The 19,626-nt window shown below is 36.7% G+C and overlaps 1 protein-coding gene across 5 annotated transcripts in view; it reads left to right on the forward strand.

Moving 5' to 3' along the window:
* The window catches only part of atf7ip.L (activating transcription factor 7 interacting protein L homeolog), a 59,495-nt gene that overhangs the window by 11,976 nt on the left and 27,893 nt on the right, over nt 1-19,626 (forward strand). The window contains exon 1 of one of the 5 annotated variants that reach the window (XM_018258731.2): nt 2,925-3,144. The exons of 2 other annotated variants lie outside the window; for them this stretch is intronic. The gene's annotated coding sequence lies outside the window, so the exon portion shown is untranslated. Of the gene's footprint in view, nt 1-2,924; nt 3,145-10,233; nt 10,581-17,130; nt 17,242-19,626 lie in introns of those variants that run through there. 2 more of the 5 variants (XM_018258733.2, XM_041590641.1) reach the window with 2 other exon arrangements.

Genomic DNA, 19,626 nt, shown 5'->3' on the forward strand with positions numbered 1-19,626 from the left:
TATAGACCAAGTGGCAGATCATTTCACTAATGTGCCTTAATATTACAGCTATGGGATTCCTGATCGCACTGTGCTGGGGGGGGCCTCATTATTATTGTTATTATTATTATTATTAATTTCATGATGGAGGCTGAGGGCTGGTGTAAATTTGAAAAAGGGCCGAACTTGGACATGCCTGCTTTACTCTATTCTTGGTTACGGCAGTCCCCACAATCTAGAAAATAAAAGAAATGTAAGGCACTGCTGACATTACAAAAAACATTTTAATACTCCACGTATCATTCAGACCTTCTGGTATTAGTGTGTTCAGTCTCTTAATCCAAAAGACCTCTCTTTGGAGTACTAATTTACCGATATCACTACCCGGCTGTGGTAGTCTCACCTGTTTGAGTACTAACCATTTAAGCTGCATTGAGTTATGTCCCATTTCAAAAAAATGTCTTGCTACCGAAGTTTCTAACTATTTTGGGTTTAAAATTCCTAATATTGCCTGATGACGTCATATGGCATCGATGACACGTATGGAATCCACAGCCTGCATGGCTAATTAGTATTCAATGCATGATGCATGGCTGCGCATTAATCAGTCCAGTCTGCAGCATGCATCTAAATGGATTGCTATATAGCCATGCAGACTGCGGATTCCATATGTGTTCGGTTTTAAAGGGATGAGGTGACAACTCTAGATACTGTATGTTGTAACAGTATCACATTTCTAATTCTAATAAGCAGGGCCCTTTTTACTTCTGCATCTGTCAATATGTATTTGCTGTATGAACCCTTCTATTGTACAGTGCTGTGCTTTGTAAGGGCTTATTAATAATAACAAGGAGAATCACTTAATAACCAACTAATATTTGCCAAAATGTTACCACATTTCACCTATTTCTGGGGAGGAAAAGTGAGCTCTGCTTTCTGTAATGAGTTCAGAACATTGAGAACTGTGGGAGGGGCATTGTACAGCTCTGAAGGCTGAAGCAAGCAGACTGGCCATGATCTCTGGTGGTGGGGAAATCAGATGAGCTGTTCCCCTGGTTTAGATTCCCTGCTTCAATTAGCACTTTATTTGTCAGCTGTTGTCTTAAATGTGACCTTGAAACTTCAGCTTTGTGTTGATAATAGCTGCAGTTTTGCATATGCAAGCTCACTCCTCCGGATGCAGCTAGTGCTGATGCAAGAGCAGCAGTGCAAGGGTGTTTTTAAGAGCTTGATGTACTGGAAACATAGGGGGAAGGGTGAAAGGAATGCAGGAGGTGGAGCTGTGTTTTTCCGATGACTCACCTCCAGAAGACACAAAAGAGCTGTTGGCAGAACTCGAGTCCCAGTCATAATGAATAGAGCGTAGCTGCAATAGATCTGAAGAGAGCCTAGTGAGGGGGTACATTTGAGTTAAATTTACCACTTTTCAAAAATTATAGAAAACAACAGATTGCTGTGAAATATCCTAGACTGGAAAACCGTTTTTGATTGACACTGTAAAAGTTGATTAAAACTGAAGAGTGGAGTACTGGTTTTTATTTAGTTACCAGCTTGTAAACATTAGCTGTGTTCAGAGAGCAGGGTAGAAGCGAGTCCACTTTGTAGTGTAAACAGGGCATCACTGTGCTCCTTAACATGTAGCTATGGCTTTCTCAGTATGCTTGCTGCATGCTTAATTCATCTAATAAAGTTCCTAATCTAAATAATAACCTATTCAATAACTCAACTACAGAATCATATTCTTTAACAAAGAATGTGTTTTTAGAAAATCTGTTGTAACTCCAAGTAACCCTCTGCTGAGACTTGTTATTTGGCCTTAGATTATGTTACATCTAATTCATGGACATTATATTCGCTGGTGTAATTATTGTTCTTCTTTTCTACCAGTTGCAAGCTCGTTTACATATATTCATAGGCGTGTTCCTTCCCTCATCATGTTTACAAGCGCATAATAAACTGATGGATGCTGATTTCTGCAGTACAGGTATGGGACCTGTTTACCAGAATGTCCAGGACCTGGGGTTTACCAGATAACTGATCTTTCCGTAATTTGCATCGTCATACCTTAAATCTACTAGAAAATCATGTAAATATTAATTAAACCCAATAGTCTGGTTTTGCTTCCAATAAGGATTAATTATATCTTTGTTGGGATCAAGCACAAGATACTGTTTTATTACAGAGAAAAGTGAAATCATTTTTAAAAATGTCGATTTTTTTTTTTTTGGTTAAAATTGAGTCTATGGGAGATGGCCTTTCCATAATTCTAAACTTTCTGGATAATGGGTTTCCAGATAATGGATCTCTTACCTGTATTTAGTATTATGTTTAGGCTGTAAATGCAAAGTTTGTTTCTCAGTGATTAATTTGGCGGGTTTCTGATTTCCGGTAAAATCTTATGATCGTTGCCTGTGTAATTGTGCATAGGGCCATCTTTCCATGTTTCACATTGGGAGATATTTACTGGTATAGCAATGCTAATGTGTGTGTGTGTGTTACATAGTTGCAGTAGATAGACAGAATGCACTTAGAAGCAGCTGCTGCTTGAGAACAAAGGCATTTCAGACAATATTAGTCTTTTGCAGCTCCTCCCAAAACCCTGAATTTGCTTATGTAAATGTTCTTTGGCGCCAGATTGCTGTAACTGCAGTTTGCCTATAGCCTGGCAAATGATTGCCTTTACATTTTTATGCTCAATTGATTTGCAGCTTTTTCTGCCTGATTGCTGCTTAGCTTAGTTAGCAGTTTGTGCTTACTGCTGTGATCCTGTTGTAATTTTATCAGTAGTAGATTAGTTTTGCCTTTTGGTGCTGCTTTGCAAGTGGGATGTGGCTTGCTGCACACAGTTGCTGCAGTACTCCAGTTGGCAAGCACAGAAATCAGTACAAAGAGTTCAGAAGCTAGTAAGTACACTGTTACTTTAGCTGAAGCCTTAGGTTTTTTTTTTCTACTCTGTGCTTTAGCTTGGATTCCTGTAAAGAATTTTCCTAAGTGCCTTCTCTTTGCAGTTCTTTCTAGACACTTGTCCATTCTTAATTACAAGACTGCTTGTTAGAGAATTGTGCTTAATGTAAAAGCGCAATGATATGGTGATATTGAAAGCATATTTAATTGCTCTTGGCGGTGTTTCTCAAAGAGGACCTTTGCTGCTCACTTGCTAAACAGGTAAGCAAGAGCTATTCTGTAACTAAATTAATTGTTTATATGAGTTGAAAGTTGTCATTTAAAGCTGCAGAACACATATGCAAATGTCCATTGAGAGCTCATGGTTATAGGCAGGGGGAGTGGCTAATGCCAAGATGCATTGATTCTGTTTTAAGCACCTCCTTCTAGGGGCTTAACTAATATTTCTATGTCTCTTATGCAGTCATGCTATAAAATAGAACAATACTTTGATTGTATAATAAGCTCATAGACCGTGTCCTTTATGCCCAGTTGTGTAATACTAAAGTACAATGCCACAAATTTTGTAGGCACTTAAATTATACAACTCTTGTATATGCATACATAGTATTTTAGCGCACATGCTTGTTTTATTGAATATTTAAACTTGCAATTTGTCCTGCATGATATGTTTAATATAGTACGGAGGACCAAAAATTGTGGCTTTTTATTTGCCGTACTGCTTTATGGATCACATGGAGAGTTCTGCAGAAGGTTTCTCGTAACCCTTTGAATTCCACTCTTTCTTTGCAAGTTTTTTCATACACATTTTGGGTTTATCAGCAGACTACAGCAATATAGTGTAGGTCAAATTGTATCCTGTATTGTTGAAGGAAGGCAAAAGCCACAGGCGCATACTAGTTTAATATGTTATTGTATAGGAATGCTGTAGTTATTTCTGTAGATTATAGTGCTGCATAACTGACCAATTCTGAGAGCATGGGGTGTATTTTTTTGGCTTATGGTTCATTGTGTTGCATGAAACAAGTGTTGAACCCGCCAACTGAGCACTGTTGTTGGCCTTACAGAGAGAAAAGTTCTGACAGCATGGCTTTCATTTTGTACTAATGCATGGGCCTGTTCTTCTGATTCCGACGGCAGCCCTTTGTGGATTTAAAGCTGCCTAAAGGCAGGCTGATTTAGAATACCAACTGATCAGACCATTGTACAGTTGGGCACTTGGTGTTTCCTGTTAGTGATGTGCTTATTTAGTATTGTTCATATCAAACAGATTACAACAAATCATGGAGTTAGTGCAACACGTGTCACTAATTGGTTAGCGGATAACTTCCAACAAGCCAATGAGAGGCTTTGGCACCTTGGTGTCCACATGCGTGTGTGCACAATAACCCTGGTAACTGCAACATGAAACATTACAATGTGCATGGCTAATATGAGCAGTTTACATAAAATAAATCTCTTTTGTGGGCCCTTTTAACTAGGTAAAACATTGATATTCCCATGCCAACAAGAATAAGAGATATGCATAGCATACAGGACCATTTGCTAGAGCACACAGAGGAACGGTTTGTATACTGTATGTATGTATGTATGGTAACCACTATTCTACATGTGTGCTATAAGATATGTAACATTTTGAATGGATTGTATTTGCATACCCCTCAAGCTATTTAAGTGAATTCATTTAGAAGGTATATTCACTTATCATACATTATATGTGGACAACGTGATAGGGGAAGTAGTTAGCACTGTGCCGATACAGTTTAGATTCCAGGCAGTGCAGTCTGCAAGGAGTTTGTATGTTCTTCCTGCGTCTTCATGGATTTTCTCCTACACTCCAGCAACATGGAGGTTTATTGACTTAAAATTGATAAAATTGCACATAGCGTGCATGTACTTGAGACCTTAGATTGTAGCAAGGGACTGATGTGAGTGATAGAATGTGCTGCAGAATATATTGGTGCTGTGTAAATGTAAAGGCACCAACTTAACTGGCATCTATTTCAGGACTAGATTATTATTTTACATATACTTTCATGTATACTAGTAGAGGTTAGTGGCTCTACTTACTGGTTCATAATAAAGCTGCTGCACTACTTACCACTGGCAGTATCCGTCTGTAGCAATAAGGTTCTGTAACTTGCTCACAGCAGGCCCTCCTGTTCATATTTGCCCAGAAATATGTGCACCAGTACCTGCAAACAGGAGGAGGAGATGGGCTGTGCAGAAATAAAACACAGGGAAAGTGGATGTGAACAGAGACAGAGGGCTGAAATATGTGTTTTGTGCTGCTTTCTGTAGGAAGGGTAGCAAGGGGCACTTTGCTCTGGCAATAAATTATGATTTTGACAATATATTAGAAGCTGTAACTGTATATATGAACATTCATTACTACTTCATGAATGAATTGCTGGTTTGCACTGACTCAAACGTAACAAAAAATAAAGCAACCATTTTGCACAATTGTTGCGCTAATTGAAAGTTGCATATTTATCCTTATAGATTTTATGTCCATGACAACACTACAATAATTTTGATAACGGTCTCAGTCCACAAGCTTACCTTAACGACCGGTTTCATCTGTTGGAGGGGGCAGGGGATGGTAGTACAGTCTATGTATCAAGTCAGAGCTTTGCAGCTTCTACCATTTTGCTACTTAGGGAAGGGGATGTTTCCCTAATTACTTACAAAGTGTGTGTTCCCTGGGTGTAAACTGGCTGCATGAGCACTAATAAAGTTGTTGAAATTAATATATGCTTGTTATTCCTAACAAATTATGTTAATGCCTATTACAATTTTTTTTTTTTAAATTGCCTCCGCCTTCAACTCCCCCCTTCCTGTGGATCAGTCTACATTTAAAAACTGAAGATTATAGACATTTTAATAGGTGTAATGCTATATGTAATTACCATCATTTATGCCTGTATGCATGTTTGTCAGTTTAGCTTATGCCCCATCATTCAAAAATTTAAGGACACACAACCGTTGATTGAAAAGGTACACTTATGAAATACTTAATGTGCGGCTGTATATATTTCAGTGTAACCTGCTCAATGCATTTTTCTTGGAGGGAATGTTGCCATGTATACATGCTGTGTTGTTGGCAGGTAAAGATGACAACAGATGTAAAACATCCACATAATGCTTGGCTAATACTGAATGTATATGTGTGCTGCAGACTGCACTGATTTCTATGCAGTCATGTAATGTATAAACACCACTTTGCCAACCCATGGTTTTTATAGTATACTTTTTATTTTATGTTCTACTTGGGACTGGAAAAAAAAAAGTAAATTCCTGGAAAACACAAAATCTGAAAGGAAAGAATGGTGCTTATTTGCAGGAAACCAACATAATTTCCAGTTACGTAAAATTAGAGTTATACTGATAACTCCCACCTATATTTAAATATTTGATAGTACAGCAGAATTTTTTTCCCTGAAAAGTGTTAGGGCAAGCCCAGACGTGGCGTTTTTACGTTGCGTTTTTAAAAAAGAAACGCCGGGTGTAAATACGCCACTGAAACCACACGCGACAGTCAACATGCGCTTTTCAGCACGTAGGTTTCTTTTCCCAACATGCACTTCTCCTTGAGAATTTGGACGCCATATTTAAAATATGCTGCGTATTTACGCAAAGTGTGGTTTCAAACGTGCAGATCCCATAGAGTCTATCGATTTGGTAGTTTCTTGATGTATTGGCGTTTCTGCTGAAAAACACCAATATTGGTGTCCTGTGGCCGATTTCGGCTTGCAATCACCCTGTGTGAATTGCCATAGTGCGTTTTAAACTGTTGTAATTTGATACATTACTTGATGCATGTCTTATCTTTGTCCCTGCTGAGCAGAATCCCTAAGTTATGTTAAAGATAAATACAGCGTAAAAAGAAGAAAATAGGCCGCACAGGGGTGCCTGTGTGTTCTGGTTAGTGTAGCTCCATTAATTAATTGAAATCATCCTGGTGCTCTGCCATCAGTGTCCCCACTGGAATCATATTAGCTCAAAAGATGAAAAGGTGGCACTCCAGTTAGGTAAAAAAGGTGGTTTATTCCAACAGGTCACTGACCCACATCACATGACGCGTTTATGGAGTTACTCCTTTTTTTACCTAACCAGAGTGCTGCCTTCATCTTTTGAGCTACTATGTTAAAGATAGCTGTAATAATTGGTACAATAGTTGCTAATGTTGGTATGATCTATCTGTATAAAGTAACAAAATGTAACTGTTCAGAGTCTGGATTACTGAGATAATAGACTGAAACCCCATAGAGATGAACATTTAAAATTAAACTTCAATTTTAGAAAAACCATCAAACATATAGAAAGCAATTAAAAAAAAAAAAAAAAAAAAGGTTAATTCTAGCGAATGCAGATCTTGTGCCCAAACTTTGCTTGGGATGAAGAAATGAAGCCATTTTATTATTGTGCTTTGCTTTTGTTTTTTTTAAATTCATCTTTGCAGTATGTGAACATTCACTTGATATTGCATTTATAGCCTTTGATACAGTAAAAGTCAGTGCTGTAACTAGGTGTTATTGGGCCCCACAGCAAATTAATTTTATGGCCCTCCAAATATCCAGAGGTTCTCCTGATTTGCCAATATATATTGAAATGGCTCATTAATTAGGGCCTCATGGGCCTCCCTGCAGCAGCAGGGTCTGTTGTCTCTGTAGTTACGCCCTTGGTACAATTAAAAATGTTACTGAAATGCGTCCATCTTGAGCCGACCCCACTATGACTTGTGTAATGTGTATTTTATTAAGCTATTATTTTCTTTAAAAATACTTTAAAAAATAAATAAGATAAATGAAAGATTGCATTCTTTCTTTCGCACCCCCCAATAGAGGCAAATGGGTTCTCATAAAAAGCCTGCATTGGTGGATTAGCCCCTTGCATGACAGCATGGCTCCACCAATGCAGAATGAATGTATTTCATCTTATAAATTCAAAGCACCTGTTTATACAGCTAAGCCTCCTTATTTATTAGATTCTCTGTGTTATATCAGCGGCATGCATCCCAAGTCTTTCAAGTAAAGTGTTTTTGATCCTGCTTTATCTTGTCGCTGGTTATTATCCTTTATTTTAAAAAGCTCAGCAATGCTTTACAGAGATGATACATGAATTTGTCTGTGTCCCAGTGGAGCATTGGTTCCTGCCTCACACTTATCAGAAACCATATAAACTTCCTGTATTTTTGTGGATTGTGGGATTATCTGGAGGAAGCCCACACAAGCATTTAGAGACCATACAACTACTAGTAGCTACTATGGGGTGCAGAGGGTGCAACTGTTTTCAGCAGAGCCAAAGGTGGTGCTTTGCCTGGTTAGATGCAAGAACGGAGGACAGAAAGTAAGACTGTCCATGTTGGGAGTGGGGTGGAGGCTGGGGGGATAAGCAAGTATGTTTTATTTAAGTGACCATATACAGTATCCATACTCCATAAGAAATGTGTCAATATTACTAAAGGTGGAGGACTGCTATTAGTAGGGATGGACCAAATCCTTTATGAAAGATTCAGCCGAATAACAAACTGAATCCAAATCCTAATTTGCATATTAAAATTTGGGAAGGTAAGGGCAAAAGTGGGGGAACACATTTTTACTTCCTTGTTTTGTGACAGTTACCTGATTTCCATCCCACCTCTAATTTGCATATGCCAAGCACGAGGATTCTGCTCAATCCCAAATCCTCGATTCGGTGTATCCCTAGCTATTAGTTCAATTCAAAAGTGCCCCAAACCACCCCCAATCCAGCTGCACTTGCCCTAACACACTGATCAGGCTAATATTGCAGGAGCGTGGAAAGCTGAATATCAGGCATGCTGGCCTTGCTGCAGTGTGATCTTCCATTGGCTGGAGTACTGTTGGCAGTATTTTATGGAAAGATTATACCACCCCTAGCCTCGTGCAACCGCAGGAAGGCCTGACTTCTCCATAGAACTGGCACTCATTGGGAGGCGGGTTTAGGGGGTCTTCTAAATGAAACAATACAGTCCTAGTAATACTGGCACATTCCTATAGCTAGACCATGGAATGTGTCTGCATCGCTTTAAACAGGACAGAATTTGGTGAATTAGTGACACTGGTGTTACTACTTCTCCATGTGCCATGAGGGTTTACATTTAGAATGCAGTGCAACACTAAGAGGCAGATGTACTTAAAATAAGAGCTAGGAAATTCCTGATTTTAGCAGTTGAATCAAATTTCTTTTTATATAGTTTTCCTGCAGTGGTAAACACCCTATTGCTAAACTCCCTGAAAAGTACTGAATATTGTGTGAAATGTCATGTAATAGAATGCATTTTTATGGGGGAACTTGACAAATCATTTGAAACATTTTTATGGGGGAACATAACAAATCCTTTAAAATATACACATTTTAGACATTACCACATGCAAAACTTTTTTGAGCATTGAGAAATTTTGGAACATTTATCCAAGTGTGAAGTTAGAGCTGAACACTGTAAACTCCTTTTTGTTCTTTCTTATGGGATTTTTAGAAACGTATTAATCAAATGGGGAGATTTGATCAGTCTGCCCTCGCGCGTATAAACTTATTTGAATTTTAAAACGGTGAGCAGTTTCTGTTTGTAAACCCTACTGACTGCTGGGAGACTATACTTGGGCCCTGAATTCTCCATTTCACAATTGTGGATGAGTGGGTATAAACTTGGCTAAGATTCATGAAGTTAAATGTGTTATGTGCATGGGAGGCCTAACAAATAGTCTGACCCCAGTTTTACCTTAAAGAGATACTGACACCAGAAATTAAATCTTTTTTACATCTATTTTAGTTAATATTGATAATCTCTTTATGACAATATATATTTGTTATCCATATACATTCACATTCAGATTTCCAGCCTTTTTACAATTTTTCGGAAATAAAATATTTGTTAAAATAAAGTAACACTGTTTTTGTTGAATAAAATGCTAGCAGCTCTCAGATATTAGGTGGTTAGCAACAGCAATTCTGCTGCGTATGTAAAACAATACAAGGTGTTCTTCACGGCATATTGACCTCAGATTTGTGATTATGGGGATTTTCTGTTTGTACTGATATATGAATGTAAGATTTATTTAGTTATGTATAGATTTTACTGTAATTTTTTTAATGTAATTTAAATTTTTTAAACCACCATAGAATTGATGTGGTCGGGGCTGTTATTGCTCCAGCAGAAACCTGTTCTAAATTAACTGCAAAATTATCAGTACAGCTTGAAAATCCTTTTTGATGTTACACTATGAAATTATATTGTTTGCTAGTGTTTTATCTCATTACTAAGTTATCTAAATCTACCTACTGAAAAACACTGTGCAGTACATGTAATTAAGATTACATTTTTTTCCAGTTATTAAAATGGAAAATTACGCAGATATATCTTGTATAAGAATACTTTCCGAGCCTCAAGTTCCTAAGGACTGCATCCACGTCCAACCCCTGTCCGATCCCTAACCATAATTTTTTTCTATCCCGTCTATCTGTTGCTGGGCAGACTTTTCCATTCCCTCCTCCTCTGTGCATCCAGTTTTCTGCTGTTTGTCATGATTGGTGTGCATAATGTGAGGCCCAGCCACCAATGATAGAGACTATGCAAATCAGCCAGTGTCGGTTGACATCAGACAGGTCTGGTATAGCTTGTTTGCCGGGAGAGCACATCTATGATGGCACCATGGCTGCAGGGGGCTCCCTTTCTGGTATGTTTTCATATTTTCTGAAAATTTCCTAATTTATTTTTTTTCAGTTTTAGGATCCTGCGTCAAGATGTAGCTATACAACATACAGTCAGCCTATGTTAAGCAAGCAATTTATCTTGTGGTAATGATTTTCAAAAAAATTTTTCAGTTGGCTTGGTTGCATTTTCTGATGCACTTTTGGGCCAGAAAGAAGGCACTGAATATTCATGGATTACAAAAGTCTAATTACAATTATGCAGAAAGTGGCTTAAAGCTATGATGCAAAGCCTTTTATAATGCTGAAAGCGCTATAGTATGTAATTCTGCCGTCTTAGTCTGAAATTGTATGCCTACTATGGGGTACTTGTTACAGCACCATCACATGTTGATGCAAAGAACTGCATTCATATATATCCTTACTAAGGGAAACTGCTTTGATCCTAACGTCAGATTATATGATATTATGTGTCTTTGAGGACTGATAACCCCGGAAAACGAATCCTGTGAGGATGTGGGCATTTGCTTAAGGAGTAGTCAAGTGGCGGACAAAGAACAAGACTAAAATACTTTTTTCTTTTTTTTATGTAATTCACTTCACATATGAATAGAACAGTGGGCAGAGGCACCCAAGAAGGCCCATCAGCAAGTGCCAAAAAATTTTTAAAAAATTGTCCAGCGTATGCACAAGGCCGTTTTGGGTTTAGATTTTGTCATTGTGCAAGGTCATTTCATTACTTATTTTTGGTTTTTGTTTTGTCAGTTCACACAATCATTGGATTTGATTTATATGAACATCTTAGTATGTAAAATTATTTAAAATAACATTTGATTGATATAAGGGAGAAATCAGACATAAGCCGCTATGCAAAAAAAAAGCTTTCCAGTTACATGTATTATGTAGCAAGGTGAAATGTTTAAACAATGACTTATTTTTGACTGTTTTGCTCTATAGCTATCAACATACCTTAAATGTTGAATGTGCTCATGTAGGATGTGGTTCCACCCCTATTAGCGCTAAAACTGTGATTGATGCTCCACCCTTTCGCATGTATGTAGATATTCTGCCTATTTTTTTCATCGGTGAACATTTCCTAGTATTAGGGCAAATCTTATCCGTGTGCAAAAAAAAATATTTTCTTCTCTGCATGCTCCGTTTTATAAAGGCACTACCATGTTTTGCTTGTCTTGGTACTTTATTCTGCCTAAGAAAGAAAATAATGACTACTCTTGTCAAAGATTATAGATGCAATCTTGATGCTACTGCCAACTGGCCACAGTGCGAGGAACAAATATTAAATCACTTGGACACTTTGAGTACTTTAATGGGTTGTTTTTTTTGGGTTTTGTTTGTTTTAATTATTTTAAACATGTCTGGGAGAATTCCTTTAAGTAAGTGTATAGTATGGCAGCTCCCAAGAATACACATTTGATACACACTAACTGTTATAAAGCTGTTCTATTTATAGTTGTTTATATAGTAGCAATGATTTTCATAGTGTTCTATGTAGAGATGCACCGAATCCGCTATTTTGGATTCGGAGAACCCCCGAATCCTTCGCGAAAGATTCATCTGAATCCGAATCCTAATTTACATATGCAAATTAGGGGTGGGAAGGGGAAACTGTTTTTACTTATTTCTTGACAAAAAGTCGCACCTTTCCCTCCCTGCCCCTAATTTACATATGCAAATTGGGATTTGGTTATGGTTCGACTGGGCAGAAGGCTTCTGCCGAAAAAGGCCTAATCCCAAACTGAATCGTGGATTCACTGCATCCCTAGTTCTATGGGGCAAGTCTGTTTTGCCTCCATAGGGAACTATAAAACCCATTTATAGACTGCTAAAAATTGTGGCGACAAATCAGTTAGAATTAAAATGCTAAATGAGAATTCATTAAAAGCTGTATAATTCTTTAACTTTCCAATCATGTTCTGTCAGGGGCAAAATGTAATTTTTCAAACTTTAAGCAAAAATGTAAGCAGAAAACCTAGTTATTTTACTACTTGTAACTTTCAGCAACAAGCATTATTACATTTTCTGAAACTATGAGCATAACTTTTTAATATTGGGTGCAGGGCTGGAACGTACCGTTAACTGCTGCCTACCCCAGTCCGGTCTGAAGAATCCTGGGCAATGCTCGCATGCAAGTGCGCCTAGGTGAGGAGAGTGTGCGCGGCCTGACAGTGTGCACGCGTGCTCCCGTATGTGCACGCGTTGGAGGGGGGCAATGCGACTGGTTGGGTTGCCTGGGGCACCCAGCTGGTCTGGCCCGGCCCTGATTGGGTGTATTCCAGTTGGTTCCAGACATGTCGTGATCACAATCCTTCAGTATACTATCTGTTTCTTAAATATTTTAGTGTCAGTGGTTGATTTTCTAATAGATATTACATAATGTAATGTATTAAACAATCTGAAGTTTGCTACGAATAACCCATAGCAACCAAGCAGTAGCTAGCATTTGTATCTGTTTGCTATGTATCCGTAAATTGATGTTCCATTATTATTGTAACATTATCTTATTAGTTTGTATGCTTCCATTTCAGGGTTAGGGTCTAAAGTAAATCTGAGTTGCTATCAGAAATAAATTTGTACTTCTAGGATATAGTTGTATGTCAGAAATACCAGTAAAAGATTTGCTTGGAAACCCTCAAGCTCTCTGTTTTATGCAGACATCCAATCAGGCATATAGCACATGTTTTATAGCCCCACAGATTTTTCAAATGTTGTCAAAAAAGTGACGAATTGTTACTTCAGTACACTTCTGTAATGTTCAGCCACACATTCTTCTAACAATTTTTATATTGAAAGTTTATATAACAGTAGTTGACTGTAAATCTAAAGTGACTTTTTCAAACACACAAAAAATTGATAGAAAATTTAAATACTTTTAAAATAGATTGCATTGCCTGTAATATAATAAAATAACAAATAGTGCAGAGGGAATGCATTGCAGAGTGTGTTTAATACAAGGGAAATGGGTTATTACTTTAAGATTATACATTTTCACCAGATTTTGCATAGGGCACTTTTTTCTACCCATAGGGCTGTAATAATGTCAGATAAGTAATTTAGGTTTGTTATTATAAAAGTTGAATAACTTTTGAACTTAACACCTTCAGGAATGGTAAGTTGTTGGTCTTATTTGTGCTCCTTTTTGGTCTTTGTCATGAGAAACTACTTTTGACTGACAGCATGATCTTGAGCTATGCCTATCTCTTGGAAAGGCAGTTTTTCCCTGCTAAACTTTAAATTCTGATTGGTCCTGTCTCTACGCATAATTTTAGTGCTTTAATAGCAGCACGTTTGTTTGAATCTTTCCCTTCAAAGTTTATTTACAGGTAAGAAGTTTACCATAAGTGCTTATACCATTGACACCATGGCTACTTAACCGCAGATAATATCACTGAGTGGGAAGACAGAGTTCTTGAGAAATGTAGGGAAGGGGTAAATAGTTCTGAATATTTGTTGGTATATTATTTGATGTATCTAATCACACAGTAAGGTGCTGGCTTATTTTCCTTATCTACTTCTCTGCTGTCTTTGTTCTTCCTTTTTATAGCCATTTGTCTGCTACAATTGATATTTGAATATATTCTAAGGGTAAGGCCAGACGAGGAGATTCGGGGAGTTTTTGTCGCCTGGCGACTAATCGCCACGTCTTTTGCGCGACTATCTCCCCGAACTGCCTCAGCGTTTTTACCTCATAGGCTACAGCGCAAAGTCGCCTGCGCTAATGCACACGCGGCGAGGCTCAGATGGATTTATTGTTGAGACTGCTGTTATACTATAGTGTTGCAGTGTTTGGGGGATGTTTTAGTCAGAAACAACAGTAGACCAGAGAGAACAGGGCAAGATAAAATGTCCGGGCCCCCCATTTCAGAAAAAAGCTCTGCTTTGCTGAGTTTAGGCTCCAGAGAGCACTTTGCGTGCACAAATAATGAGCTCCCAGAAGCTTGCTCATTAAGATAAACTTGCACCACCTAGTGAGAGAAGTCTGGGATACACATGGTGCAGCTAAACTACTAGAAGTTACTCTGGGATTATGTGTGCAGATCTTACAGATGGCTTCCCTGTTTGACTTTAGATTTTCTATCTTCCTGTTTAACCCATCATCACTGTTCTGTTTTCTGTTTGGTGTCTTCCCATTTTGTAAGAGAAACATCTGTTTTTGTTTATATAGGTTTATTTAGGTGCTCATTCTCAGTATGGGTGGGGAGAGTATGTAAGAAAATAGGTATATGAATCCTTTCTGGTGTGTGTTATACCACTTTCCCTCTTCTGCTTTGTTCTTAGTATTGCCTATATAGGTTAGTAAAGCACCACCTGCTGGATTATTGTGTTCATAGCAGGTGTTTTTATTAAAAATACGCAGTTTCTTGGCTTTATCTAAAGTAACTAGTTTGAAACTAAAGTAACTGGTTTTGATTAGACACAGTGTGTAATATTACAGGGAGTGTTTGTTTTCATTAATGGTTGGTCATGAACTTTTATTTAGTTATTTTTTTTTTTTTAAATCCCTTATCTGATTATGCAAATAAGGGTTTGGTATTCGGCCGAATACTTTGTGGAGTAGTCAGCCAAGTCCAAATATTATGGATTAGTTGCATCTGAAAAATAACTAATCTTGAATTTCTGGTAATCATTGGATTTGGGAGGGGTTATAAGAAGATCACTTTCCAACAAAGAAAGTCAAATAAATAAAGATTTTAGAATCTGTGGTTGAATACATAATAAAGAACTATTGAAATTATTGTTTTGTTTTTTTTTTTTTTGTTTTTTTTTAAACTAGATTTCTATGAAGTGTCTTTATCTTTCAGTTTTTTTGGTTCCATAGATGCGCCACATGAAGATTTTACATTATGGTCAGAAGCAATTGTATTGCCCTCAAGCTGTTTACACAGCTTCCTAGCAAAGTCTTCCCTTCCCTTGTTGCCGGGCAAGTTTCTGCTGTCGTACAGCTGGTTGGTTGTTTCTGTGAGCAGCTCATATGAGCAGACATGTTTAAGCCTATCAGAGGACTTTATTTTAATATTCCCTGTTTGCTGCTATACAGTGACCTCACTCTATAAACTGAAACATGTCAAATTTGCTGAAGGGAAGTCTACAGCCTCTAGTTTCCACCTAGTAGTTTAGAATTATGTTCTAGAATTAGAAATCTGGGCAGAGCCTTCTGTTTTAATGTGTTTTTTTAATGAGATTACAGTAGCATAATATAAAATATTGCACAATATCTTGATCATTCTTTACATACCCACATAACAATGTATATTATTAAAATAAGCAGCTCAGAGGCTTTTAAGTGATCTAAATATATATATATATATATATATATATATATATATATATAACAAACAAGGGAAAGTTGTGCTCACCACTATTTTTTAAAAACATTAGGCGGGGGTGCAATGAGGCTGTGACCACAAAATACATATAGACACATACAAGAGTCCTCTGCACTCAACCCATTATCAATATATTTAAGACAGAGACATTTTGTGCATACTGCTACTAAAAAATGCCTTACCCTTTAAACAAAACAGGGATTGTTTGTCCATATATTGCAATATATTTAAGCTGGCCAACTACGTCAAAGTCATCCCATATCTGGCCAGTCCTACGCTTAATTTTCATCTGATTCATTAAGAATTCTATTGCTTCATTATACATTTTACAAAGGGACTAGGTTTTACCTGCAACTTAACTTGCTGCTTTCAAAGTAAACCTCCATACTTGGCTGCCCTTTTATTAGACACCAGTGGGATCACCTGACTATAGCTGGGAAGGGTGGGAGCTACAACATAGAGCTGGTCACTGCTCTTGTATAACTATAACAAACAAGGGAAAGTTGTGCTCACCACTATTTTTTAAAAACATTCCCAGCTATAGTCAGGCCAGATATGGGATGACTTTGACGTAGTTGGCCAGCTTAAATATATTGCAATATATGGACAAACAATCCCTGTTTTGTTTAAAGGGTAAGGCATTTTTTAGTAGCAGTATGCACAAAATGTCTGTCTTAAATATATTGATAATGGGTTGAGTGCAGAGGACTCTTGTATGTGTCTATATATATATATATATATATATATATATATATATATATATAAAGTGTGTTTAATATCTTCATGGTATTTTACATTAAATTTGTCTTATTATAATGCTGGCATTGTAAATAAAAGGTTTTGGTAATATATTAAATTAATAATAAAAAAAAATAACACGTTGATACATACTTATGTAAATTTGGGGCCAGACCTTACCCTCATTTGGGCTAGGACACTAAATTTATAACTAGTTCTATAAATCCTAAAAATATGACTGTACCTGAAGAAAACTGTCTAGAGGTTTATTAAATGATTATTTTAAATAGACATCATTGCTACTTTGTTTCCCTTTAGGCCAAGAGTTGTAGAATAATGCTGTATATCCTCAAGTGTCTGCAGGATTGATTTAAAGCATAGCATAGAAAGGCAAGTTATTGGCTTGCACAAATGTGAGAAGTCCCCTTTTTGCATGCAATCCTCCTTTTTGCCTTCAGTTAGTCGACTGCTTCTCTCCTGCATTCTTGTTCAGTAGTGGCTGCAGGGAGCACTCTTGTGGATATGGCTGGGAATTTTTCCTGTTCCGTACATGCAAGGGCCATGATATCTGCACATTGTACAACAGGGCCCTTTGCTTTAAAAGGTTTGTATGCTTCTACAATGATGGGAGTCTTTAAGGTGCATGATAGGTGCATGGTTCTGAGTAATGTTGAGCTTCAGCTTTTGTGTAATGTATTTTTATTGAAAAGGTTTGACTTGATTGTTTATATTCAAATTCATTTTATATTTGTAATAGGAAAAAAGATTCTGATTTAATCTCTTATGAATACAGTGCTTTTCAAGGTTTAGCATATATATGTGACGCTGATTGTGCTTGTGTGTGTATATGTGTCTATATTATTGGAGCATCTTTTTTTCTTTTTTTTTTATCAAAGTAGAGATGTGTTTTAAGCCTTTCTTTTCTCAGAAAAAAAAATATAAATAGCATATAGTCATATGCTTAATTCCCAGTGTGCCAGATATTTCTTTAACCTACCTAAGTTGGTGTATATTGTTGTTTATGTGAGGAGAAATGTATCCGGTTATTTATTTTTAGATAATATGGTTTATCAAAAAATGAGTGAATATTTCTGTAAAATTAATAAAACTCCTAATTTAAATCTCATAACAAAAACAAACTTATTGTTAAGTGCTCTGTAAACTATTCCAGCTAGCAGTGACGATCAATGATATACTGAAACTCTTAGAGGTTTTTAAGCAATGAAAATGTAAAATGAGCTTGATGTTGGGAAAAAATGACATGTTAGTCTTGTCTTTGTGCTGAAGCTAAACATTTGTATAATTATGATTGTTATATTTGGGTAGTCTAGATAGCAATTTCTATGTTTTTGTTCATCTTAACATTCCAACAATGTTGTTTGACTCTTTGACTCTTTGACTCTTTAATTTCTTTAATTTAATATTTTATTTAATACTATTATAGGACTGTCCTGTGTATTGTAATTTATCTCCTAAGGTAACCAAAACTAATCTGTAAACCTAATTAAAGTTAACCTACTAACCATCACTGATATTTTTAAGGTAAACTAAACGTGCATAATGTTTTCAAATCTGCGTAATGCAAACTGTTACTATTAATTATAGTGCTGTAGTAAGTAGCTTGATGTTAAGGGGTTATTTAAAACAGAAAGCAGTGAATCCAGTTGTTAAAGGGGTTGTTCACCTTCCAAACACTTTTTTCAATTTAGTTGTTTTTAGATTGTTCCCTAGAAATAATGACTTTTTCCAATTACTTTCCATTATTTATTTTTTACGTTTTTTCCAAAATCTAAGTTTAAAGTTGAATGTTCGTGTCTGTGGTGTTTCAGTCTGACAGCTCAGTAATTCAGGTGCAGACTCTAAACTGTTACAATTTTGCAACATTTAGTTGATACATTTCTCAGCAGCATCTCTGGAGTATTAGCAACAATTGTATCAATTCTAACAGCTGCCTGTAATGAAACCCAGAGATTCTGCTCAGCAGGGACAAAGATAAGAAATGTATCAACTAAATGTATCAATTTAGAACAGTTTACAGGATCGGCGACCCCCCCTCCCAGAGCTGCTTCAGAAGGAGAGAAATGACACTTTATACTTCAATATTAGAAAAACCGTGACACATAGAAAATACAAAGTCATTGGAAAAAGTCGTTATTTCTGGTGATCTATCTGATAACAACTAGTTGTTTGAAGGTGAACAACCCCTTTAATATTTCACATCTGTGTAAGTCAACAAATTGCATTCTACGCTAAACTCTATTTTAATCAAACAAACAGAAAAGCAATAGCAAAACAGAAAATACAAGTGTTTTCAGATTTAGATGCTGTGTATGTACATTTGAAAATATGGAAGAAAAGGACATTTACACAGATCAATAACATCTTTTACAAGCTTTCTGTCCACAGTATTGTATTTTGATTTCAAATAAGTGTGTAAATAGTGTTACAATACTTTGTGCTTAGGCCACTGTGTTCAACTGCTTAAAGAAACCCTGTCATCAACCCAATAAACAAAGCTGCATGTCAGAATATCAGTAAATTCAGAGATTTCTGACCTTTTCCCAATTTTTCCAACCCTGCACCGTCCCCTTGATTTACAAGCCTTTCTAATGGTCAGTGACGCTGTTAGTCAGATTATAGGCATGGCCAACTGCCCATTCACAAGAGAACCCCAGGATTTACTAATTTCAGGAGCATATACCGTTAATTCTTGATCTACAAATTGTTTGATGTGGTTTTTGGTAACACAATCATGTATTATATTTCATCCAAAAATTAAATTGTTGCCTAATGAAAGAAAATGTATTTTCAAAAACCTTCTAGTATACGTAGTTTTAAATTTATTTGTAAGTGTAATTTCTATTGGGAGCAGTATCTGTCTTTTGTTATTCTCTACGTTAGTAGTTCTGACTTTTGAAACAATGTAGCAAAAATGAGTTGAAAGACTGGCAAAGCATGCAGGTATTGTGAGAATTGAAGCCTTGGCTGG

The sequence above is a fragment of the Xenopus laevis genome, chromosome 4L (assembly GCF_017654675.1).
Source record: "Xenopus laevis strain J_2021 chromosome 4L, Xenopus_laevis_v10.1, whole genome shotgun sequence".
Lineage (NCBI taxonomy): Eukaryota > Metazoa > Chordata > Amphibia > Anura > Pipidae > Xenopus > Xenopus laevis.